The sequence below is a fragment of the Oncorhynchus clarkii genome, chromosome 7 (genome assembly GCF_045791955.1).
Source record: "Oncorhynchus clarkii lewisi isolate Uvic-CL-2024 chromosome 7, UVic_Ocla_1.0, whole genome shotgun sequence".
In the NCBI taxonomy this organism is placed as follows: domain Eukaryota; kingdom Metazoa; phylum Chordata; class Actinopteri; order Salmoniformes; family Salmonidae; genus Oncorhynchus; species Oncorhynchus clarkii.
In genome coordinates, this window is record NC_092153.1 from 15,007,622 (window position 1) to 15,032,744 (window position 25,123).

A 25,123-nucleotide genomic window follows, 5' to 3' on the forward strand; every position below is an offset into this window, starting at 1 on the left:
TAATTTTTTGTTTACCTCTTCCAACAGTTCGTATAGGTCATACTGTTTACACAGTATCCCAGTGGCCTAAGACACTGGCCTCCTAAGCCAGGGATTGTGGGTTCAAGTCCCATCTGGGGTGGATGGAAGCAGAGTGTTGCAGCGGGAGTGTGCTGGGCCCATTACCCAGAGGACGATGGATCGAAACCATCCTCTGCTAAACAGTTTATTTTAAGTGCGAACAACATTTTAAAAAAAATGTGTCGTTTCATGGGCATGTCTCAGTGCCATTATATATATTTTTTTTACCTCTTCCAACAGTTCGTATAGGTCATACTGTTTACACAGTATCCCAGTGGCCTAAGATACTGGACTCCTAAGCCATGGATTGTGAGTTCTAGTCTTTTCTGAAGTGGCTGAGAGCAGAGTGGCGCAGCGGAAGCGTGCTGGGCCCATAACCCAGAGGTCGATGGATCGAAACCATCCTCTGCTAAACAGTTCATTTTAAGTCCGAACAACATTTTTTAAATATGTGTCGTTTCATGGGCATGTCTCAGTGCCATTATATATTTTTTTTTACCTCTTCCAACATTTCGTATTGGTCATACTGTTTACACAGTATCCCAGTGGCCTAAGATACTGGACTCCTAAGCCATGGATTGTGAGTTCTAGTCTTTTCTGAAGTGGCTGAGAGCAGAGAGGCGCAGCGGAAGCGTGCTGGGCCCATAACCCAGAGGTCGATGGATCGAAACCATCCTCTGCTGAACAGTTTATTTTAAGTGCGAACAACATTTTTAAAAAATGTGTCGTTTCATGGGCATAATGTCTCAGTGCCATTATAATTTTTTTTTTACCTCTTCCAACAGTTCGTATAGGTCATACTGTTTACACAGTATCCCAGTGGCCTAAGATACTGGACTCCTAAGCCATGGATTGTGAGTTCTAGTCTTTTCTGAAGTGGCTGAGAGCAGAGTGGCGCAGCGGAAGCGTGCTGGGCCCATAACCCAGAGTTTGATGCATCGAAACCATCCTCTGCTAAACAGATTCTTTTCAAAAATGAAACGCAAACAGAAATTAGAAAGCTACATTTCATTTGCGTGTCTCAGTGCTATCCAGTACACATTGTTTTTACTGCTTCTATCAGTTCATACTATTTGCAAAAGGTAGATGGTGCCCCAGTGGCCTAATGGATAAGGCATTGGCCTCCTAAGCCAGGGATTGTGGGTTCAAGTCCCATCTGGGGTGGATGGAAGCAGAGTGTGGCAGCGGGAGTGTGCTGGGACCATTACCCAGAGGACGATGGATCGAAACCATCCTCTGCTAAACAGTTTATTTTAAGTGCGAACAACATTTTTTTTTAAATGTGTCGTTTCATGGGCATGTCTCAGTGCCATTATATATATTTTTTTTACCTCTTCCAACAGTTCGTATAGGTCATACTGTTTACACAGTATCCCAGTGGCCTAAGATACTGGACTCCTAAGCCATGGATTGTGAGTTCTAGTCTTTTCTGAAGTGGCTGAGAGCAGAGTGGCGCAGCGGAAGCGTGCTGGGCCCATAACCCAGAGGTCGATGGATCGAAACCATCCTCTGCTAAACAGTTATTTTTAAGTGCGAACAACATTTTTAAAAAATGTGTCGTTTCATGGGCATGTCTCAGTGCCATTATAATTTTTTTTTTACCTCTTCCAACAGTTCGTATAGGTCATACTGTTTACACAGTATCCCAGTGGCCTAAGACACTGGACTCCTAAGCAATGGATTGTGAGTTCTAGTCTTTTCTGAAGGGAATGAGAGCAGAGTGAAGCAGCGGAAGCGTGCTGGGCCCATAACCCAGAGGTCGATGGATCGAAACCATCCTCTGCTAAACAGTTTATTTTAAGTGCGAACAACATTTTTAAAAAATGTGTCGTTTCATGGGCATAATGTCTCAGTGCCATTATACATTTTTTTTTACCTCTTCCAACAGTTCGTATAGGTCATACTGTTTACACAGTATCCCAGTGGCCTAAGATACTGGACTCCTAAGCCATGGATTGTGAGTACTAGTCTTTTCTGAAGTGGCTGAGAGCAGAGTGGCGCAGCGGAAGCGTGCTTGGCCCATAACCCAGAGGTTGATGGATCGAAACCATCCTCTGCTAAACAGTTCATTTTAAGTGCGAACAACATTTTTAAAAAATGTGTCGTTTCAAGGGCATGTCTCAGTGCCAATATAATTTTTTTTTTACCTCTTCCAACAGTTCGTATAGGTCATACTGTTTACACAGTATCCCAGTGGCCTAAGATACTGGACTCCTAAGCCATGGATTGTGAGTTCTAGTCTTTTCTGAAGTGGCTGAGAGCAGAGTGGCGCAGCGGAAGCGTGCTGGGCCCATAAACCAGAGGTAGATGGATCGAAACCATCCTCTGCTAAATAGTTTATTTTAAGTGCGAACAACATTTTAAAAAAATGTGTCGTTTCATGGGCATAATGTCTCAGTGCCATTATAATTTTTTTTGTTACCTCTTCCAACAGTTCGTATAGGTCATACTGTTTACACAGTATCCCAGTGGCCTAAGATACTGGACTCCTAAGCCATGGATTGTGAGTTCTAGTCTTTTCTGAAGTGGATGAGAGCAGAGTGGCGCAGCGGAAGCGTGCTGTGCCCATAACCCAGAGGTCGATGGATCGAAACCATCCTCTGCTAAACAGTTCTTTTTAAGTGCGAACAACATTTTTAAAAAATGTGTCGTTTCATGGGCATGTCTCAGTGCCATTATAATTTTTTTTTTACCTCTTCCAACAGTTCGTATAGGTCATACTGTTTACACAGTATCCCAGTGGCCTAAGATACTGGACTCCTAAGCCATGGATTGTGAGTTCTAGTCTTTTCTGAAGTGGCTGAGAGCAGAGTGGCGCAGCGGAAGCGTGCTGGGCCCATAACCCAGAGGTCGATGGATCGAAACCATTCTCTGCTAAACAGTTCATTTTAAGTGCGAACAACATTTTTTAAAAATGTGTCGTTTCATGGGCATGTCTCAGTGCCATTATAATTTTTTTTTTACCTCTTCCAACAGTTCGTATAGGTCATACTGTTTACACAGTATCCCAGTGGCCTAATACACTGGACTCCTAAGCAATGGATTGTGAGTTCTAGTCTTTTCTGAAGGGGATGAGAGCAGAGTGGCGCAGCGGAAGCGTGCTGGGCCCATAACCCAGAGGGCGATGGATCGAAACATCCTCTGCTAAACAGTTTATTTTAAGTGCGAACAACATTTTTAAAAAATGTGTCGTTTCATGGGCATAATGTCTCAGTGCCATTATACATTTTTTTTTACCTCTTCCAACAGTTCGTATAGGTCATACTGTTTACACAGTATCCCAGTGGCCTAAGATACTGGACTCCTAAGCCATGGATTGTGAGTTCTAGTCTTTTCTGAAGTGGCTGAGAGCAGAGTGGCGCAGCGGAAGCGTGCTTGGCCCATAACCCAGAGGTTGATGGATCGAAACCATCCTCTGCTAAACAGTTCATTTTAAGTGCGAACAACATTTTTAAAAAATGTGTCGTTTCAAGGGCATGTCTCAGTGCCATTATAATTTTTTTTTTACCTCTTCCAACAGTTCGTATAGGTCATACTGTTTACACAGTATCCCAGTGGCCTAAGATACTGGACTCCTAAGCCATGGATTGTGAGTTCTAGTCTTTTCTGAAGTGGCTGAGAGCAGAGTGGCGCAGCGGAAGCGTGCTGGGCCCATAAACCAGAGGTAGATGGATCGAAACCATCCTCTGCTAAATAGTTTATTTTAAGTGCGAACAACATTTTAAAAAAATGTGTCGTTTCATGGGCATAATGTCTCAGTGCCATTATAATTTTTTTTGTTACCTCTTCCAACAGTTCGTATAGGTCATACTGTTTACACAGTATCCCAGTGGCCTAAGATACTGGACTCCTAAGCCATGGATTGTGAGTTCTAGTCTTTTCTGAAGTGGATGAGAGCAGAGTGGCGCAGCGGAAGCGTGCTGGGCCCATAACCCAGAGGTCGATGGATCGAAACCATCCTCTGCTAAACAGTTCTTTTTAAGTGCGAACAACATTTTTAAAAAATGTGTCGTTTCATGGGCATGTCTCAGTGCCATTATAATTTTTTTTTTACCTCTTCCAACAGTTTGTATAGGTCATACTGTTTACACAGTATCCCAGTGGCCTAAGACACTGGACTCCTAAGCAATGGATTGTGAGTTCTAGTCTTTTCTGAAGGGGATGAGAGCAGAGTGAAGCAGCGGAAGCGTGCTGGGCCCATAACCCAGAGGTCGATGGATCGAAACCATCCTCTGCTAAGCAGTTTATTTTAAGTGCGAACAACATTTTTAAAAAATGTGTCGTTTCATGGGCATAATGTCTCAGTGCCATTATAATTTTTTTTGTTACCTCTTCCAACAGTTCGTATAGGTCATACTGTTTACACAGTATCCCAGTGGCCTAAGATACTGGACTCCTAAGCCATGGATTGTGAGTTCTAGTCTTTTCTGAAGTGGATGAAAGCAGAGTGGCGCAGCGGAAGCGTGCTGGGCCCATAACCCAGAGGTCGATGGATCGAAACCATCCTCTGCTAAACAGTTATTTTTAAGTGCGAACAACATTTTTAAAAAATGTGTCGTTTCATGGGCATGTCTCAGTGCCATTATAATTTTTTTTTTACCTCTTCCAACAGTTCGTATAGGTCATACTGTTTACACAGTATCCCAGTGGCCTAAGACACTGGACTCCTAAGCAATGGATTGTGAGTTCTAGTCTTTTCTGAAGGGGATGAGAGCAGAGTGAAGCAGCGGAAGCGTGCTGGGCCCATAACCCAGAGGTCGATGGATCGAAACCATCCTCTGCTAAACAGTTCTTTTTAAGTGCGAACAACATTTTTAAAAAATGTGTCGTTTCATGGGCATGTCTCAGTGCCATTATAATTTTTTTTTTACCTCTTCCAACAGTTCGTATAGGTCATACTGTTTACACAGTATCCCAGTGGCCTAAGATACTGGACTCCTAAGCCATGGATTGTGAGTTCTAGTCTTTTCTGAAGTGGCTGAGAGCAGAGTGGCGCAGCGGAAGCGTGCTGGGCCCATAACCCAGAGGTCGATGGATCGAAACCATTCTCTGCTAAACAGTTCATTTTAAGTGCGAACAACATTTTTTAAAAATGTGTCGTTTCATGGGCATGTCTCAGTGCCATTATAATTTTTTTTTTACCTCTTCCAACAGTTCGTATAGGTCATACTGTTTACACAGTATCCCAGTGGCCTAATACACTGGACTCCTAAGCAATGGATTGTGAGTTCTAGTCTTTTCTGAAGGGGATGAGAGCAGAGTGGCGCAGCGGAAGCGTGCTGGGCCCATAACCCAGAGGGCGATGGATCGAAACATCCTCTGCTAAACAGTTTATTTTAAGTGCGAACAACATTTTTAAAAAATGTGTCGTTTCATGGGCATAATGTCTCAGTGCCATTATACATTTTTTTTTACCTCTTCCAACAGTTCGTATAGGTCATACTGTTTACACAGTATCCCAGTGGCCTAAGATACTGGACTCCTAAGCCATGGATTGTGAGTTCTAGTCTTTTCTGAAGTGGCTGAGAGCAGAGTGGCGCAGCGGAAGCGTGCTTGGCCCATAACCCAGAGGTTGATGGATCGAAACCATCCTCTGCTAAACAGTTCATTTTAAGTGCGAACAACATTTTTAAAAAATGTGTCGTTTCAAGGGCATGTCTCAGTGCCATTATAATTTTTTTTTTACCTCTTCCAACAGTTCGTATAGGTCATACTGTTTACACAGTATCCCAGTGGCCTAAGATACTGGACTCCTAAGCCATGGATTGTGAGTTCTAGTCTTTTCTGAAGTGGCTGAGAGCAGAGTGGCGCAGCGGAAGCGTGCTGGGCCCATAAACCAGAGGTAGATGGATCGAAACCATCCTCTGCTAAATAGTTTATTTTAAGTGCGAACAACATTTTAAAAAAATGTGTCGTTTCATGGGCATAATGTCTCAGTGCCATTATAATTTTTTTTGTTACCTCTTCCAACAGTTCGTATAGGTCATACTGTTTACACAGTATCCCAGTGGCCTAAGATACTGGACTCCTAAGCCATGGATTGTGAGTTCTAGTCTTTTCTGAAGTGGATGAGAGCAGAGTGGCGCAGCGGAAGCGTGCTGGGCCCATAACCCAGAGGTCGATGGATCGAAACCATCCTCTGCTAAACAGTTCTTTTTAAGTGCGAACAACATTTTTAAAAAATGTGTCGTTTCATGGGCATGTCTCAGTGCCATTATAATTTTTTTTTTACCTCTTCCAACAGTTTGTATAGGTCATACTGTTTACACAGTATCCCAGTGGCCTAAGACACTGGACTCCTAAGCAATGGATTGTGAGTTCTAGTCTTTTCTGAAGGGGATGAGAGCAGAGTGAAGCAGCGGAAGCGTGCTGGGCCCATAACCCAGAGGTCGATGGATCGAAACCATCCTCTGCTAAGCAGTTTATTTTAAGTGCGAACAACATTTTTAAAAAATGTGTCGTTTCATGGGCATAATGTCTCAGTGCCATTATAATTTTTTTTGTTACCTCTTCCAACAGTTCGTATAGGTCATACTGTTTACACAGTATCCCAGTGGCCTAAGATACTGGACTCCTAAGCCATGGATTGTGAGTTCTAGTCTTTTCTGAAGTGGATGAAAGCAGAGTGGCGCAGCGGAAGCGTGCTGGGCCCATAACCCAGAGGTCGATGGATCGAAACCATCCTCTGCTAAACAGTTATTTTTAAGTGCGAACAACATTTTTAAAAAATGTGTCGTTTCATGGGCATGTCTCAGTGCCATTATAATTTTTTTTTTACCTCTTCCAACAGTTCGTATAGGTCATACTGTTTACACAGTATCCCAGTGGCCTAAGACACTGGACTCCTAAGCAATGGATTGTGAGTTCTAGTCTTTTCTGAAGGGGATGAGAGCAGAGTGAAGCAGCGGAAGCGTGCTGGGCCCATAACCCAGAGGTCGATGGATCGAAACCATCCTCTGCTAAACAGTTTATTTTAAGTGCGAACAACATTTTTAAAAAATGTGTCGTTTCATGGGCATAATGTCTCAGTGCCATTATACATTTTTTTTTACCTCTTCCAACAGTTCGTATAGGTCATACTGTTTACACAGTATCCCAGTGGCCTAAGATACTGGACTCCTAAGCCATGGATTGTGAGTTCTAGTCTTTTCTGAAGTGGCTGACAGCAGAGTGGCGCAGCGGAAGCTTGCTTGGCCCATAACCCAGAGGTTGATGGATCGAAACCATCCTCTGCTAAACAGTTCATTTTAAGTGCGAACAACATTTTAAAAAAATGTGTCGTTTCAAGGGCATGTCTCAGTGCCATTATAATTTTTTTTTTACCTCTTCCAACAGTTCGTATAGGTCATACTGTTTACACAGTATCCCAGTGGCCTAAGATACTGGACTCCTAAGCCATGGATTGTGAGTTCTAGTCTTTTCTGAAGTGGCTGAGAGCAGAGTGGCGCAGCGGAAGCGTGCTGGGCCCATAACCCAGAGGTCGATGGATCGAAACCATTCTCTGCTAAACAGTTCATTTTAAGTGCGAACAACATTTTTTAAAAATGTGTCGTTTCATGGGCATGTCTCAGTGCCATTATAATTTTTTTTTTACCTCTTCCAACAGTTCGTATAGGTCATACTGTTTACACAGTATCCCAGTGGCCTAATACACTGGACTCCTAAGCAATGGATTGTGAGTTCTAGTCTTTTCTGAAGGGGATGAGAGCAGAGTGGCGCAGCGGAAGCGTGCTGGGCCCATAACCCAGAGGGCGATGGATCGAAACATCCTCTGCTAAACAGTTTATTTTAAGTGCGAACAACATTTTTTAAAAATGTGTCGTTTCATGGGCATAATGTCTCAGTGCCATTATAATTTTTTTTGTTACCTCTTCCAACAGTTCGTATAGGTCATACTGTTTACACAGTATCCCAGTGGCCTAAGATACTGGACTCCTAAGCCATGGATTGTGAGTTCTAGTCTTTTCTGAAGTGGATGAAAGCAGAGTGGCGCAGCGGAAGCGTGCTGGGCCCATAACCCAGAGGTCGATGGATCGAAACCATCCTCTGCTAAACAGTTATTTTTAAGTGCGAACAACATTTTTAAAAAATGTGTCGTTTCATGGGCATGTCTCAGTGCCATTATAATTTTTTTTTTACCTCTTCCAACAGTTCGTATAGGTCATACTGTTTACACAGTATCCCAGTGGCCTAAGACACTGGACTCCTAAGCAATGGATTGTGAGTTCTAGTCTTTTCTGAAGGGGATGAGAGCAGAGTGAAGCAGCGGAAGCGTGCTGGGCCCATAACCCAGAGGTCGATGGATCGAAACCATCCTCTGCTAAACAGTTTATTTTAAGTGCGAACAACATTTTTAAAAAATGTGTCGTTTCATGGGCATAATGTCTCAGTGCCATTATACATTTTTTTTTACCTCTTCCAACAGTTCGTATAGGTCATACTGTTTACACAGTATCCCAGTGGCCTAAGATACTGGACTCCTAAGCCATGGATTGTGAGTTCTAGTCTTTTCTGAAGTGGCTGACAGCAGAGTGGCGCAGCGGAAGCTTGCTTGGCCCATAACCCAGAGGTTGATGGATCGAAACCATCCTCTGCTAAACAGTTCATTTTAAGTGCGAACAACATTTTAAAAAAATGTGTCGTTTCAAGGGCATGTCTCAGTGCCATTATAATTTTTTTTTTACCTCTTCCAACAGTTCGTATAGGTCATACTGTTTACACAGTATCCCAGTGGCCTAAGATACTGGACTCCTAAGCCATGGATTGTGAGTTCTAGTCTTTTCTGAAGTGGCTGAGAGCAGAGTGGCGCAGCGGAAGCGTGCTGGGCCCATAACCCAGAGGTCGATGGATCGAAACCATTCTCTGCTAAACAGTTCATTTTAAGTGCGAACAACATTTTTTAAAAATGTGTCGTTTCATGGGCATGTCTCAGTGCCATTATAATTTTTTTTTTACCTCTTCCAACAGTTCGTATAGGTCATACTGTTTACACAGTATCCCAGTGGCCTAATACACTGGACTCCTAAGCAATGGATTGTGAGTTCTAGTCTTTTCTGAAGGGGATGAGAGCAGAGTGGCGCAGCGGAAGCGTGCTGGGCCCATAACCCAGAGGGCGATGGATCGAAACATCCTCTGCTAAACAGTTTATTTTAAGTGCGAACAACATTTTTTAAAAATGTGTCGTTTCATGGGCATAATGTCTCAGTGCCATTATAATTTTTTTTGTTACCTCTTCCAACAGTTCGTATAGGACATACTGTTTACACAGTATCCCAGTGGCCTAAGATACTGGACTCCTAAGCCATGGATTGTGAGTTCTAGTCTTTTCTGAAGTGGATGAGAGCAGAGTGGCGCAGCGGAAGCGTGCTGGGCCCATAACCCAGAGGTCGATGGATCGAAACCATCCTCTGCTAAACAGTTCTTTTTAAGTGCGAACAACATTTTTAAAAAATGTGTCGTTTCATGGGCATGTCTCAGTGCCATTATAATTTTTTTTTTACCTCTTCCAACAGTTCGTATAGGTCATACTGTTTACACAGTATCCCAGTGGCCTAAGACACTGGACTCCTAAGCAATGGATTGTGAGTTCTAGTCTTTTCTGAAGGGGATGAGAGCAGAGTGGCGCAGCGGAATCGTGCTGGGCCCATAACCCAGATGTAGATGGATCGAAACCATCCTCTGCTAAATAGTTTATTTTAAGTGCGAACAACATTTTAAAAAAATGTGTCGTTTCATGGGCATAATGTCTCAGTGCCATTATAATTTTTTTTTACCTCTTCCAACAGTTCGTATAGGTCATACTGTTTACACAGTATCCCAGTGGCCTAAGATACTGGACTCCTAAGCCAAAGATTTTGAGTTCTAGTCTTTTCTGAAGTGGCTGAGAGCAGAGTGGCACAGCGGAAGCGTGCTGGGCCCATAACACAGAGGTCGATGGATCGAAACCATCCTCTGCTAAACATATTATTTTCAAAAATGAAACGCAAACAGAAATTAGAAAGCTAAATTTCATTTGCGTGTCTCAGTGCTATCCAGTACACCTTGTTTTTACTGCTTGTATCAGTTCGTACTATTTGCAAAAGGTAGAGAGTGCCCCAGTGGCCTAATGGATAAGGCATTGGCCTCCTAAGCCAGGGATTGTGGGTTCAAGTCCCATCTGGGGTGGATGGAAGCAGAGTGGAGCAGAGGAAGCGTGCTGGGCCCATAACCCAGAGGGCGATGGATCGAAACATCCTCTGCTAAACAGTTTATTTTAAGTGCGAACAACATTTTTTAAAAATGTGTCGTTTCATGGGCATAATGTCTCAGTGCCATTATAATTTTTTTTGTTACCTCTTCCAACAGTTCGTATAGGTCATACTGTTTACACAGTATCCCAGTGGCCTAAGATACTGGACTCCTAAGCCATGGATTGTGAGTTCTAGTCTTTTCTGAAGTGGATGAAAGCAGAGTGGCGCAGCGGAAGCGTGCTGGGCCCATAACCCAGAGGTCGATGGATCGAAACCATCCTCTGCTAAACAGTTATTTTTAAGTGCGAACAACATTTTTAAAAAATGTGTCGTTTCATGGGCATGTCTCACTGCCATTATAATTTTTTTTTTACCTCTTCCAACAGTTCGTATAGGTCATACTGTTTACACAGTATCCCAGTGGCCTAAGACACTGGACTCCTAAGCAATGGATTGTGAGTTCTAGTCTTTTCTGAAGGGGATGAGAGCAGAGTGAAGCAGCGGAAGCGTGCTGGGCCCATAACCCAGAGGTCGATGGATCGAAACCATCCTCTGCTAAACAGTTTATTTTAAGTGCGAACAACATTTTTAAAAAATGTGTCGTTTCATGGGCATAATGTCTCAGTGCCATTATACATTTTTTTTTACCTCTTCCAACAGTTCGTATAGGTCATACTGTTTACACAGTATCCCAGTGGCCTAAGATACTGGACTCCTAAGCCATGGATTGTGAGTTCTAGTCTTTTCTGAAGTGGCTGACAGCAGAGTGGCGCAGCGGAAGCTTGCTTGGCCCATAACCCAGAGGTTGATGGATCGAAACCATCCTCTGCTAAACAGTTCATTTTAAGTGCGAACAACATTTTAAAAAAATGTGTCGTTTCAAGGGCATGTCTCAGTGCCATTATAATTTTTTTTTTACCTCTTCCAACAGTTCGTATAGGTCATACTGTTTACACAGTATCCCAGTGGCCTAAGATACTGGACTCCTAAGCCATGGATTGTGAGTTCTAGTCTTTTCTGAAGTGGCTGAGAGCAGAGTGGCGCAGCGGAAGCGTGCTGGGCCCATAACCCAGAGGTCGATGGATCGAAACCATTCTCTGCTAAACAGTTCATTTTAAGTGCGAACAACATTTTTTAAAAATGTGTCGTTTCATGGGCATGTCTCAGTGCCATTATAATTTTTTTTTTACCTCTTCCAACAGTTCGTATAGGTCATACTGTTTACACAGTATCCCAGTGGCCTAATACACTGGACTCCTAAGCAATGGATTGTGAGTTCTAGTCTTTTCTGAAGGGGATGAGAGCAGAGTGGCGCAGCGGAAGCGTGCTGGGCCCATAACCCAGAGGGCGATGGATCGAAACATCCTCTGCTAAACAGTTTATTTTAAGTGCGAACAACATTTTTTAAAAATGTGTCGTTTCATGGGCATAATGTCTCAGTGCCATTATAATTTTTTTTGTTACCTCTTCCAACAGTTCGTATAGGACATACTGTTTACACAGTATCCCAGTGGCCTAAGATACTGGACTCCTAAGCCATGGATTGTGAGTTCTAGTCTTTTCTGAAGTGGATGAGAGCAGAGTGGCGCAGCGGAAGCGTGCTTGGCCCATAACCCAGAGGTTGATGGGTTGAAACCATCCTCTGCTAAACAGTTTATTTTAAGTGCGAACAACATTTTTTAAAAATGTGTCGTTTCATGGGCATGTCTCAGTGCCATTATATATATTTTTTTACCTCTTCCAACAGTTTGTTTAGGTCATACTGTATACACAGTATCTCAGTGGCCTAAGATACTGGACTCCTAAGCCAAAGATTTTGAGTTCTAGTCTTTTCTGAAGTGGCTGAGAGCAGAGTGGCGCAGCGGAATCGTGCTGGGCCCATAACCCAGAGGTAGATGGATCGAAACCATCCTCTGCTAAATAGTTTATTTTAAGTGCGAACAACATTTTAAAAAAATGTGTCGTTTCATGGGCATAATGTCTCAGTGCCATTATAATTTTTTTTTACCTCTTCCAACAGTTCGTATAGGTCATACTGTTTACACAGTATCCCAGTGGCCTAAGATACTGGACTCCTAAGCCAAAGATTTTGAGTTCTAGTCTTTTCTGAAGTGGCTGAGAGCAGAGTGGCACAGCGGAAGCGTGCTGGGCCCATAACACAGAGGTCGATGGATCGAAACCATCCTCTGCTAAACATATTATTTTCAAAAATGAAACGCAAACAGAAATTAGAAAGCTAAATTTCATTTGCGTGTCTCAGTGCTATCCAGTACACATTGTTTTTACTGCTTGTATCAGTTCGTACTATTTGCAAAAGGTAGAGAGTGCCCCAGTGGCCTAATGGATAAGGCATTGGCCTCCTAAGCCAGGGATTGTGGGTTCAAGTCCCATCTGGGGTGGATGGAAGCAGAGTGGAGCAGAGGAAGCGTGCTGGGCCCATAACCCAGAGGTCGATGGATCGAAACCATCCTCTGCTAAACAGTTTATTTTAAGTGCGAACAACATTTTTAAAAAATGTGTCGTTTCACGGGCATAATGTCTCAGTGCCATTATATATATTTTTTACCTTTACTACAACATTTTTAAAAAATTTGTCGTTTCATGGGCATAATGTCTCAGTGCCATTATATATATTTTTTACCTCTTCCAACAGTTCGTATAGGTCATACTGTTTACACAGTATCCCAGTGGCCTAAGATACTGGACTCCTAAGCCATGGATTGTGAGTTCTAGTCTTTTCTGAAGTGGCTGAGAGCAGAGTGGCGCAGCGGAAGCGTGCTGTGCCGATAACCCAGGGGTCGATGAATCGAAACCATCCTCTGCTAAACAGTTTATTTTAAGTGCGAACAACATTTTTAAAAAATGTGTCGTTTCATGGGCATAATGTCTCAGTGCCATTATACATTTTTTTTTACCTCTTCCAACAGTTCGTATAGGTCATACTGTTTACACAGTATCCCAGTGGCCTAAGATACTGGACTCCTAAGCCATGGATTGTGAGTTCTAGTCTTTTCTGAAGTGGCTGACAGCAGAGTGGCGCAGCGGAAGCTTGCTTGGCCCATAACCCAGAGGTTGATGGATCGAAACCATCCTCTGCTAAACAGTTCATTTTAAGTGCGAACAACATTTTAAAAAAATGTGTCGTTTCAAGGGCATGTCTCAGTGCCATTATAATTTTTTTTTTACCTCTTCCAACAGTTCGTATAGGTCATACTGTTTACACAGTATCCCAGTGGCCTAAGATACTGGACTCCTAAGCCATGGATTGTGAGTTCTAGTCTTTTCTGAAGTGGCTGAGAGCAGAGTGGCGCAGCGGAAGCGTGCTGGGCCCATAACCCAGAGGTCGATGGATCGAAACCATTCTCTGCTAAACAGTTCATTTTAAGTGCGAACAACATTTTTTAAAAATGTGTCGTTTCATGGGCATGTCTCAGTGCCATTATAATTTTTTTTTTACCTCTTCCAACAGTTCGTATAGGTCATACTGTTTACACAGTATCCCAGTGGCCTAATACACTGGACTCCTAAGCAATGGATTGTGAGTTCTAGTCTTTTCTGAAGGGGATGAGAGCAGAGTGGCGCAGCGGAAGCGTGCTGGGCCCATAACCCAGAGGGCGATGGATCGAAACATCCTCTGCTAAACAGTTTATTTTAAGTGCGAACAACATTTTTTAAAAATGTGTCGTTTCATGGGCATAATGTCTCAGTGCCATTATAATTTTTTTTGTTACCTCTTCCAACAGTTCGTATAGGACATACTGTTTACACAGTATCCCAGTGGCCTAAGATACTGGACTCCTAAGCCATGGATTGTGAGTTCTAGTCTTTTCTGAAGTGGATGAGAGCAGAGTGGCGCAGCGGAAGCGTGCTTGGCCCATAACCCAGAGGTTGATGGGTTGAAACCATCCTCTGCTAAACAGTTTATTTTAAGTGCGAACAACATTTTTTAAAAATGTGTCGTTTCATGGGCATGTCTCAGTGCCATTATATATATTTTTTTACCTCTTCCAACAGTTTGTTTAGGTCATACTGTATACACAGTATCTCAGTGGCCTAAGATACTGGACTCCTAAGCCAAAGATTTTGAGTTCTAGTCTTTTCTGAAGTGGCTGAGAGCAGAGTGGCGCAGCGGAATCGTGCTGGGCCCATAACCCAGAGGTAGATGGATCGAAACCATCCTCTGCTAAATAGTTTATTTTAAGTGCGAACAACATTTTAAAAAAATGTGTCGTTTCATGGGCATAATGTCTCAGTGCCATTATAATTTTTTTTTACCTCTTCCAACAGTTCGTATAGGTCATACTGTTTACACAGTATCCCAGTGGCCTAAGATACTGGACTCCTAAGCCAAAGATTTTGAGTTCTAGTCTTTTCTGAAGTGGCTGAGAGCAGAGTGGCACAGCGGAAGCGTGCTGGGCCCATAACACAGAGGTCGATGGATCGAAACCATCCTCTGCTAAACATATTATTTTCAAAAATGAAACGCAAACAGAAATTAGAAAGCTAAATTTCATTTGCGTGTCTCAGTGCTATCCAGTACACATTGTTTTTACTGCTTGTATCAGTTCGTACTATTTGCAAAAGGTAGAGAGTGCCCCAGTGGCCTAATGGATAAGGCATTGGCCTCCTAAGCCAGGGATTGTGGGTTCAAGTCCCATCTGGGGTGGATGGAAGCAGAGTGGAGCAGAGGAAGCGTGCTGGGCCCATAACCCAGAGGTCGATGGATCGAAACCATCCTCTGCTAAACAGTTTATTTTAAGTGCGAACAACATTTTTAAAAAATGTGTCGTTTCACGGGCATAATGTCTCAGTGCCATTATATATATTTTTTACCTTTACTACAACATTTTTAAAAAATTTGTCGTTTCATGGGCATGTCTCAGTGCCATTATATATATTTTTTACCTCTTCCAACAGTTCGTATAGGTCATACTGTTTACACAGTATCCCAGTGGCCTAAGATACTGGACTCCTAAGCCATGGATTGTGAGTTCTAGTCTTTTCTGAAGTGGCTGAGAGCAGAGTGGCGCAGCGGAAGCGTGCTGTGCCGATAACCCAGGGGTCGATGAATCGAAACCATCCTCTGCTAAACAGTTTATTTTAAGTGAGAACAACATTTTTAAAAAATTTGTCGTTTCATGGGCATGTCTCAGTGCCATTATATATATTTTTTTACCTCTTCCAACAGTTTGTATAGGTCATACTGTTTACACAGTATCCCAGTGGCCTAAGATACTGGACTCCTAAGCCAAAGATTTTGAGTTCTAGTCATTTCTGAAGTGGCTGAGAGCAGAGTGGCGTAGCGGAAGCGTGCAGGGCCCATAACCCAGAGGTCGATGGATCGAAACCATCCTCTGCTAATCAGATTATTTTCAAAAATGAAACGCAAACAGAAATTAGAAAGCTAAATTTCATTTGCATGTCTCAGTGCTATCCAGTACACATTGTTTTTACTGCTTGTATCAGTTTGTACTATTTGCAAAAGGTAGACAGTGCCCCAGTGGCCTAATGGATAAGGCACTGGCCTCCTAAGCCAGGGATTGTGGGTTCAAGTCCCATCTGGGGTGGATGGAAGCAGAGTGGCGCAGCGGAAGCGTGCTGGGCCCATAACCCAGAGGTCGATGGATCGAAACCATCCTCTGCTAAACAGTTTATTTTAAGTGCGAACAACATTTTAAAAAAATGTGTCGTTTCATGGGCATAATGTCTCAGTGCCATTATATATATTTTTTACCTCTTCCAACAGTTCGTATAGGTCATACTGTTTACACAGTATCCCAGTGGCCTAAGATACTGGACTCCTAAGCCATGGATTGTGAGTTCTAGTCTTTTCTGAAGTGGCTGAGAGCAGAGTGGCGCAGCGGAAGCGTGCTGTGCCGATAACCCAGGGGTCGATGAATCGAAACCATCCTCTGCTAAACAGTTTATTTTAAGTGAGAACAACATTTTTAAAAATTTTGTCGTTTCATGGGCATGTCTCAGTGCCATTATATATATTTTTTTACCTCTTCCAACAGTTTGTATAGGTCATACTGTTTACACAGTATCCCAGTGGCCTAAGATACTGGACTCCTAAGCCAAAGATTTTGAGTTCTAGTCATTTCTGAAGTGGCTGAGAGCAGAGTGGCGTAGCGGAAGCGTGCAGGGCCCATAACCCAGAGGTCGATGGATCGAAACCATCCTCTGCTAAACAGATTATTTTCAAAAATGAAACGCAAACAGAAATTAGAAAGCTAAATTTCATTTGCATGTCTCAGTGCTATCCAGTACACATTGTTTTTACTGCTTGTATCAGTTTGTACTATTTGCAAAAGGTAGACAGTGCCCCAGTGGCCTAATGGATAAGGCACTGGCCTCCTAAGCCAGGGATTGTGGGTTCAAGTCCCATCTGGGGTGGATGGAAGCAGAGTGGCGCAACGGAAGCGTGCTGGGCCCATAACCGATGGATCGAAACCATTCTCTGCTAAATAGTTTATTTTAAGTGCGAACAACATTTTAAAAAAATGTGTCGTTTCATGGGCATAATGTCTCAGTGCCATTATAATTTTTTTTGTTACCTCTTCCAACAGTTCGTATAGGTCATACTGTTTACACAGTATCCCAGTGGCCTAAGATACTGGACTCCTAAGCCATGGATTGTGAGTTCTAGTCTTTTCTGAAGTGGATGAGAGCAGAGTGGCGCAGCGGAAGCGTGCTGGGCCCATAACCCAGAGGTCGATGGATCGAAACCATCCTCTGCTAAACAGTTCTTTTTAAGTGCGAACAACATTATTAAAAAATTTGTCGTTTCATGGGCATGTCTCAGTGCCATTATAATTTTTTTTTTACCTCTTCCAACAGTTCGGAAAGGTCATACTGTTTACACAGTATCCCAGTGGCCTAAGACACTGGACTCCTAAGCAATGGATTGTGAGTTCTAGTCTTTTCTGAAGGGGATGAGAGCAGAGTGAAGCAGCGGAAGCGTGCTGGGCCCATAACCCAGAGGTCGATGGATCGAAACATCCTCTGCTAAACAGTTTATTTTAAGTGCGAACAACATTTTTTAAAAATGTGTCGTTTCATGGGCATGTCTCAGTGCCATTATATATATTTTTTTACCTCTTCCAAAAGTTCGTATAGGTCATACTGTTTACACAGTATCCCAGTGGCCTAAGATACTGGACTCCTAAGCCAAAGATTTTGAGTTCTAGTCATTTCTGATGTGGCTGAGAGCAGAGTGGCGTAGCGGAAGCGTGCAGGGCCCATAACCCAGAGGTCGATGGATCGAAACCATCCTCTGCTAAACAGATTATTTTCAAAAATGAAACGCAAAGAGAAATTAGAAAGCTAAATTTCATTTGCATGTCTCAGTGCTATCCAGTACACATTGTTTTTACTGCTTGTATCAGTTTGTACTATTTGCAAAAGGTAGACAGTGCCCCAGTGGCCTAATGGATAAGGCACTGGCCTTCTAAGCCAGGGATTGTGGGTTCAAGTCCCATCTGGGGTGGATGGAAGCAGAGTGGCGCAGCGGAAGCGTGCTGGGCCCATAACCCAGAGGTCGATGGATCGAAACCATCCTCTGCTAAACAGTTTATTTTAAGTGCGAACAACATTTTAAAAAAATGTGTCGTTTCATGGGCATAATGTCTCAGTGCCATTATATATATTTTTTACCTCTTCCAACAGTTCGTATAGGTCATACTGTTTACACAGTATCCCAGTGGCCTAAGATACTGGACTCCTAAGCCATGGATTGTGAGTTCTAGTCTTTTCTGAAGTGGCTGAGAGCAGAGTGGCGCAGCGGAAGCGTGCTGTGCCGATAACCCAGGGGTCGATGAATCGAAACCATCCTCTGCTAAACAGTTTATTTTAAGTGAGAACAACATTTTTAAAAAATTTGTCGTTTCATGGGCATGTCTCAGTGCCATTATATATATTTTTTTACCTCTTCCAACAGTTTGTATAGGTCATACTGTTTACACAGTATCCCAGTGGCCTAAGATACTGGACTCCTAAGCCAAAGATTTTGAGTTCTAGTCATTTCTGAAGTGGCTGAGAGCAGAGTGGCGTAGCGGAAGCGTGCAGGGCCCATAACCCAGAGGTCGATGGATCGAAACCATCCTCTGCTAAACAGATTATTTTCAAAAATGAAACGCAAACAGAAATTAGAAAGCTAAATTTCATTTGCATGTCTCAGTGCTATCCAGTACACATTGTTTTTACTGCTTGTATCAGTTTGTACTATTTGCAAAAGGTAGACAGTGCCCCAGTGGCCTAATGGATAAGGCACTAGCCTCCTAAGCCAGGGATTGTGGGTTCAAGTCCCATCTGGGGTGGATGGAAGCAGAGTGGCGCAGCGGAAGCGTGCTGGGCCCATAACCCAGAGGTCGATGGATTGAAACCATCCTCTGCTAAACAGTTTATTTTAAGTGCGAACAACATTTTAAAAAAATGTGTCGTTTCATGGGCATAATGTCTCAGTGCCATTATAATTTTTTTTGTTACCTCTTCCAACAGTTCGTATAGGTCATACTGTTTACACAGTATCCCAGTGGCCTAAGATACTGGACTCCTAAGCCATGGATTGTGAGTTCTAGTCTTTTCTGAAGTGGATGAGAGCAGAGTGGCGCAGCGGAAGCGTGCTGGGCCCATAACCCAGAGGTCGATGGATCGAAACCATCCTCTGCTAAACAGTTCTTTTTAAGTGCGAACAACATTATTAAAAAATTTGTCGTTTCATGGGCATGTCTCAGTGCCATTATAATTTTTTTTTTACCTCTTCCAACAGTTCGGAAAGGTCATACTGTTTACACAGTATCCCAGTGGCCTAAGACACTGGACTCCTAAGCAATGGATTGTGAGTTCTAGTCTTTTCTGAAGGGGATGAGAGCAGAGTGAAGCAGCGGAAGCGTGCTGGGCCCATAACCCAGAGGTCGATGGATCGAAACATCCTCTGCTAAACAGTTTATTTTAAGTGCGAACAACATTTTTTAAAAATGTGTCGTTTCATGGGCATGTCTCAGTGCCATTATATATATTTTTTTACCTCTTCCAAAAGTTCGTATAGGTCATACTGTTTACACAGTATCCCAGTGGCCTAAGATACTGGACTCCTAAGCCAAAGATTTTGAGTTCTAGTCATTTCTGATGTGGCTGAGAGCAGAGTGGCGTAGCGGAAGCGTGCAGGGCCCATAACCCAGAGGTCGATGGATCGAAACCATCCTCTGCTAAACAGATTATTTTCAAAAATGAAACGCAAAGAGAAATTAGAAAGCTAAATTTCATTTGCATGTCTCAGTGCTATCCAGTACACATTGTTTTTACTGCTTGTATCAGTTTGTACTATTTGCAAAAGGTAGACAGTGCCCCAGTGGCCTAATGGATAAGGCACTGGCCTCCTAAGCCAGGGTTCAAGTCCCATCTGGGGTGGATGGAAGCAGAGTGGCGCAGCGGAAGCGTGCTGGGCCCATAACCCAGAGGTCGATGGATCGAAACCATCCTCTGCTAAACAGTTTATTTTAAGTGCGAACAACATTTTTAAAAAATATGTCGTTTCATGGGCATAATGTCTCAGTGCCATTATAATTTTTTTTTACCTCTTCCAACAGTTCGTATAGGTCATACTGTTTACACAGTATCCCAGTGGCCTAAGATACTGGACTCCTAAGCCATGAATTGTGAGTTCTAGTCTTTTCTGAAGTGGCTGAGAGCAGAGTGGCGCAGCGGAAGCGTGCTGGGCCCATAACCCAGAGGTAGATGGATCGAAACCATCCTCTGCTAAATAGTTTATTTTAAGTGCGAACAACATTTTTAAAAAATGTGTCGTTTCATGGGCATAATGTCTCAGTGCCATTATAATTTTTTTTGTTACCTCTTCCAACAGTTCGTATAGGTCATACTGTTTACACAGTATCCCAGTGGCCTAAGATACTGGACTCCTAAGCCATGGATTGTGAGTTCTAGTCTTTTCTGAAGGGGATGAGAGCAGAGTGAAGCAGCGGAAGCGTGATGGGCCCATAACCCAGAGGTCGATGGATCGAAACATCCTCTGCTAAACAGTTTATTTTAAGTGCGAACAACATTTTTTTAAAATGTGTCGTTTCATGGGCATGTCTCAGTGCCATTATATATATATTTTTACCTCTTCCAACAGTTCGTATAGGTCATACTGTTTACACAGTATCCCAGTGGCCTAAGATACTGGACTCCTAAGCCAAAGATTTTGAGTTCTAGTCTTTTCTGAAGTGGCTGAGAGCAGAGTGGCGCAGCGGAAGCGTGCTGGGCCCATAACCCAGAGGTCGATGGATCGAAACCATCCTCTGCTAAACAGTTTATTTTAAGTGCGAACAACATTTTTAAAAAATGTGTCCTTTCATGGGCATAATGTCTCAGTGCCATTATAATTTTTTTTGTTACCTCTTCCAACAGTTTGTATAGGTCATACTGTTTACACAGTATCCCAGTGGCCTAAGATACTGGACTCCTAAGCCATGGATTGTGAGTTCTAGTCTTTTCTGAAGTGGATGAGAGCAGAGTGGCGCAGCGGAAGCGTGCTGGGCCCATAACCCAGAGGTCGATGGATCGAAACCATCCTCTGCTAAACAGTTCTTTTTAAGTGCGAACAACATTTTTAAAAAATGTGTCGTTTCATGGGCATGTCTCAGTGCCATTATAATTTTTTTTTTACCTCTTCCAACAGTTCGTATAGGTCATACTGTTTACACAGTATCCCAGTGGCCTAAGACACTGGACTCCTAAGCCATGGATTGTGAGTTCTAGTCTTTTCTGAAGGGGATGAGAGCAGAGTGAAGCAGCGGAAGCGTGATGGGCCCATAACCCAGAGGTCGATGGATCGAAACATCCTCTGCTAAACAGTTTATTTTAAGTGCGAACAACATTTTTTAAAAATGTGTCGTTTCATGGGCATGTCTCAGTGCCATTATATATATTTTTTTACCTCTTCCAACAGTTCGTATAGGTCATACTGTTTACACAGTATCCCAGTGGCCTAAGATACTGGACTCCTAAGCCAAAGATTTTGAGTTCTAGTCTTTTCTGAAGTGGCTGAGAGCAGAGTGAAGCAGCGGAAGCGTGCTGGGCCCATAACCCAGAGGTCGATGGATCGAAACCATCCTCTGCTAAACAGTTTAATTTAAGTGCGAACAACATTTTTAAAAAATGTGTCGTTTCATGGGCATAATGTCTCAGTGCCATTATACATTTTTTTTTACCTCTTCCAACAGTTCGTATAGGTCATACTGTTTACACAGTATCCCAGTGGCCTAAGATACTGGACTCCTGAGCCATGGATTGTGAGTTCTAGTCTTTTCTGAAGTGGCTGAGAGCAGAGTGGCGCAGCGGAAGCGTGCTGGGCCCATAACCCAGAGGTAGATGGATCGAAACCATCCTCTGCTAAATAGTTTATTTTAAGTGCGAACAACATTTAAAAAAAATGTGTCGTTTCATGGGCATAATGTCTCAGTGCCATTATAATTTTTTTTGTTACCTCTTCCAACAGTTCGTATAGGTCATACTGTTTACACAGTATCCCAGTGGCCTAAGATACTGGACTCCTAAGCCATGGATTGTGAGTTCTAGTCTTTTCTGAAGTGGATGAGAGCAGAGTGGCGCAGCGGAAGCGTGCTGGGCCCATAACCCAGAGGTCGATGGATCGAAACCATCCTCTGCTAAACAGTTCTTTTTAAGTGCGAACAACATTTTTAAAAAATGTGTCGTTTCATGGGCATGTCTCAGTGCCATTATAATTTTTTTTTTACCTCTTCCAACAGTTCGTATAGGTCATACTGTTTACACAGTACCCCAGTGGCCTAAGACACTGGACTCCTAAGCAATGGATTGTGAGTTCTAGTCTTTTCTGAAGGGGATGAGAGCAGAGTGAAGCAGCGGAAGCGTGCTGGGCCCATAACCCAGAGGTCGATGGATCGAAACATCCTCTGCTAAACAGTTTATTTTAAGTGCGAACAACATTTTTTAAAAATGTGTCGTTTCATGGGCATGTCTCAGTGCCATTATATATATTTTTTTACCTCTTCCAACAGTTCGTATAGGTCATACTGTTTACACAGTATCCCAGTGGCCTAAGATACTGGACTCCTAAGCCAAAGATTTTGAGTTCTAGTCTTTTCTGAAGTGGCTGAGAGCAGAGTGGCGCAGCGGAAGCGTGCTGGGCCCATAACCCAGAGGTCGATGGATCGAAACCATCCTCTGCTAAACAGTTTATTTTAAGTGCGAACAACATTTTTAAAAAATGTGTCCTTTCATGGGCATAATGTCTCAGTGCCATTATCCATTTTTTTTTACCTCTTCCAACAGTTCGTATAGGTCATACTGTTTACACAGTATCCCAGTGGCCTAAGATACTGGACTCCTAAGCCATGGATTGTGAGTTCTAGTCTTTTCTGAAGTGGCTGAGAGCAGAGTGGCGCAGCGGAAGCGTGCTGGGCCCATAACCCAGAGGTAGATGGATCGAAACCATCCTCTGCTAAATAGTTTATTTTAAGTGCGAACAACATTTTTAAAAAATGTGTCGTTTCATGGGCATAATGTCTCAGTGCCATTATAATTTTTTTTGTTACCTCTTCCAACAGTTCGTATAGGTCATACTGTTTACACAGTATCCCAGTGGCCTAAGATACTGGACTCCTAAGCCATGGATTGTGAGTTCTAGTCTTTTCTGAAGTGGATGAGAGCAGAGTGGCGCAGCGGAAGCGTGCTGGGCCCATAACCCAGAGGTCGATGGATCGAAACCATCCTCTGCTAAACAGTTCTTTTTAAGTGCGAACAACATTTTTAAAAAATGTGTCGTTTCATGGGCATGTCTCAGTGCCATTATAATTTTTTTTTTACCTCTTCCAACAGTTCGTATAGGTCATACTGTTTACACAGTATCCCAGTGGCCTAAGACACTGGACTCCTAAGCAATGGATTGTGAGTTCTAGTCTTTTCTGAAGGGGATGAGAGCAGAGTGAAGCAGCGGAAGCGTGCTGGGCCCATAACCCAGAGGTCGATGGATCGAAACATCCTCTGCTAAACAGTTTATTTTAAGTGCGAACAACATTTTTTTAAAATGTGTCGTTTCATGGGCATGTCTCAGTGCCATTATATATATTTTTTTACCTCTTCCAACAGTTCGTATAGGTCATACTGTTTACACAGTATCCCAGTGGCCTAAGATACTGGACTCCTAAGCCAAAGATTTTGAGTTCTAGTCTTTTCTGAAGTGGCTGAGAGCAGAGTGGAGCAGCGGAAGCGTGCTGGGCCCATAACCCAGAGGTCGATGGATCGAAACCATCCTCTGCTAAACAGTTTATTTTAAGTGCGAACAACATTTTTAAAAAATGTGTTGTTTCATGGGCATAATGTCTCAGTGCCAATATACATTTTTTTTTACCTCTTCCAACAGTTCGTATAGGTCATACTGTTTACACAGTATCCCAGTGGCCTAAGATACTGGACTCCTAAGCCATGGATTGTGAGTTCTAGTCTTTTCTGAAGTGGCTGAGAGCAGAGTGGCGCAGCGGAAGCGTGCTGGGCCCATAACCCAGAGGTAGATGGATCGAAACCATCCTCTGCTAAATAGTTTATTTTAAGTGCGAACAACATTTTAAAAAAATGTGTCGTTTCATGGGCATAATGTCTCAGTGCCATTATAATTTTTTTTGTTACCTCTTCCAACAGTTCGTATAGGTCATACTGTTTACACAGTATCCCAGTGGCCTAAGATACTGGACTCCTAAGCCATGGATTGTGAGTTCTAGTCTTTTCTGAAGTGGATGAGAGCAGAGTGGCGCAGCGGAAGCGTGCTGGGCCCATAACCCAGAGGTCGATGGATCGAAACCATCCTCTGCTAAACAGTTCTTTTTAAGTGCGAACAACATTATTAAAAAATGTGTCGTTTCATGGGCATGTCTCAGTGCCATTATAATTTTTTTTTTACCTCTTCCAACAGTTCGTATAGGTCATACTGTTTACACAGTATCCCAGTGGCCTAAGACACTGGACTCCTAAGCAATGGATTGTGAGTTCTAGTCTTTTCTGAAGGGGATGAGAGCAGAGTGAAGCAGCGGAAGCGTGCTGGGCCCATAACCCAGAGGTCGATGGATCGAAACATCCTCTGCTAAACAGTTTATTTTAAGTGCGAACAACATTTTTTAAAAATGTGTCGTTTCATGGGCATGTCTCAGTGCCATTATATATATTTTTTTACCTCTTCCAAAAGTTCGTATAGGTCATACTGTTTACACAGTATCCCAGTGGCCTAAGATACTGGACTCCTAAGCCAAAGATTTTGAATTCTAGTCATTTCTGATGTGGCTGAGAGCAGAGTGGCGTATCGGAAGCGTGCAGGGCCCATAACCCAGAGGTCGATGGATCGAAACCATCCTCTGCTAAACAGATTATTTTCAAAAATGAAACGCAAACAGAAATTAGAAAGCTAAATTTCATTTGCATGTCTCAGTGCTATCCAGTACACATTGTTTTTACTGCTTGTATCAGTTTGTACTATTTGCAAAAGGTAGACAGTGCCCCAGTGGCCTAATGGATAAGGCACTGGCCTCCTAAGCCAGGGATTGTGGGTTCAAGTCCCATCTGGGGTGGATGGAAGCAGAGTGGCGCAGCGGAAGCGTGCTGGGCCCATAACCCAGAGGTCGATGGATCGAAACCATCCTCTGCTAAACAGTTTATTTTAAGTGCGAACAACATTTTTAAAAAATATGTCGTTTCATGGGCATAATGTCTCAGTGCCATTATAATTTTTTTTTACCTCTTCCAACAGTTCGTATAGGTCATACTGTTTACACAGTATCCCAGTGGCCTAAGATACTGGACTC

General features: G+C 42.9%; 9 non-coding genes across 9 annotated transcripts; all 9 read left to right on the forward strand.

Annotated features, from left to right (window-relative positions):
* Nucleotides 1–1,151: 1,151 nt before the first annotated feature.
* On the forward strand, nucleotides 1,152–1,224 carry trnar-ccu (transfer RNA arginine (anticodon CCU)). The gene has a single exon. It is a non-coding gene; the product is annotated as a tRNA-Arg (tRNA).
* Nucleotides 1,225–10,151: 8,927 nt separating this feature from the next.
* trnar-ccu (transfer RNA arginine (anticodon CCU)) lies at nucleotides 10,152–10,224 on the forward strand. The gene has a single exon. It is a non-coding gene; the product is annotated as a tRNA-Arg (tRNA).
* A 2,391-nt stretch (nucleotides 10,225–12,615) lies between these two features.
* trnar-ccu (transfer RNA arginine (anticodon CCU)) lies at nucleotides 12,616–12,688 on the forward strand. Its single transcript has one exon. It is a non-coding gene; the product is annotated as a tRNA-Arg (tRNA).
* A 2,194-nt stretch (nucleotides 12,689–14,882) lies between these two features.
* Nucleotides 14,883–14,955, forward strand: trnar-ccu (transfer RNA arginine (anticodon CCU)). The gene has a single exon. It is a non-coding gene; the product is annotated as a tRNA-Arg (tRNA).
* Nucleotides 14,956–15,783: 828 nt separating this feature from the next.
* trnar-ccu (transfer RNA arginine (anticodon CCU)) lies at nucleotides 15,784–15,856 on the forward strand. Its single transcript has one exon. It is a non-coding gene; the product is annotated as a tRNA-Arg (tRNA).
* A 756-nt stretch (nucleotides 15,857–16,612) lies between these two features.
* trnar-ccu (transfer RNA arginine (anticodon CCU)) lies at nucleotides 16,613–16,685 on the forward strand. Its single transcript has one exon. It is a non-coding gene; the product is annotated as a tRNA-Arg (tRNA).
* A 1,020-nt stretch (nucleotides 16,686–17,705) lies between these two features.
* trnar-ucu (transfer RNA arginine (anticodon UCU)) lies at nucleotides 17,706–17,778 on the forward strand. Its single transcript has one exon. It is a non-coding gene; the product is annotated as a tRNA-Arg (tRNA).
* Nucleotides 17,779–18,534: 756 nt separating this feature from the next.
* Nucleotides 18,535–18,607, forward strand: trnar-ccu (transfer RNA arginine (anticodon CCU)). The gene has a single exon. It is a non-coding gene; the product is annotated as a tRNA-Arg (tRNA).
* A 6,209-nt stretch (nucleotides 18,608–24,816) lies between these two features.
* Nucleotides 24,817–24,889, forward strand: trnar-ccu (transfer RNA arginine (anticodon CCU)). Its single transcript has one exon. It is a non-coding gene; the product is annotated as a tRNA-Arg (tRNA).
* The last annotated feature ends 234 nt before the right edge of the window (nucleotides 24,890–25,123 follow it).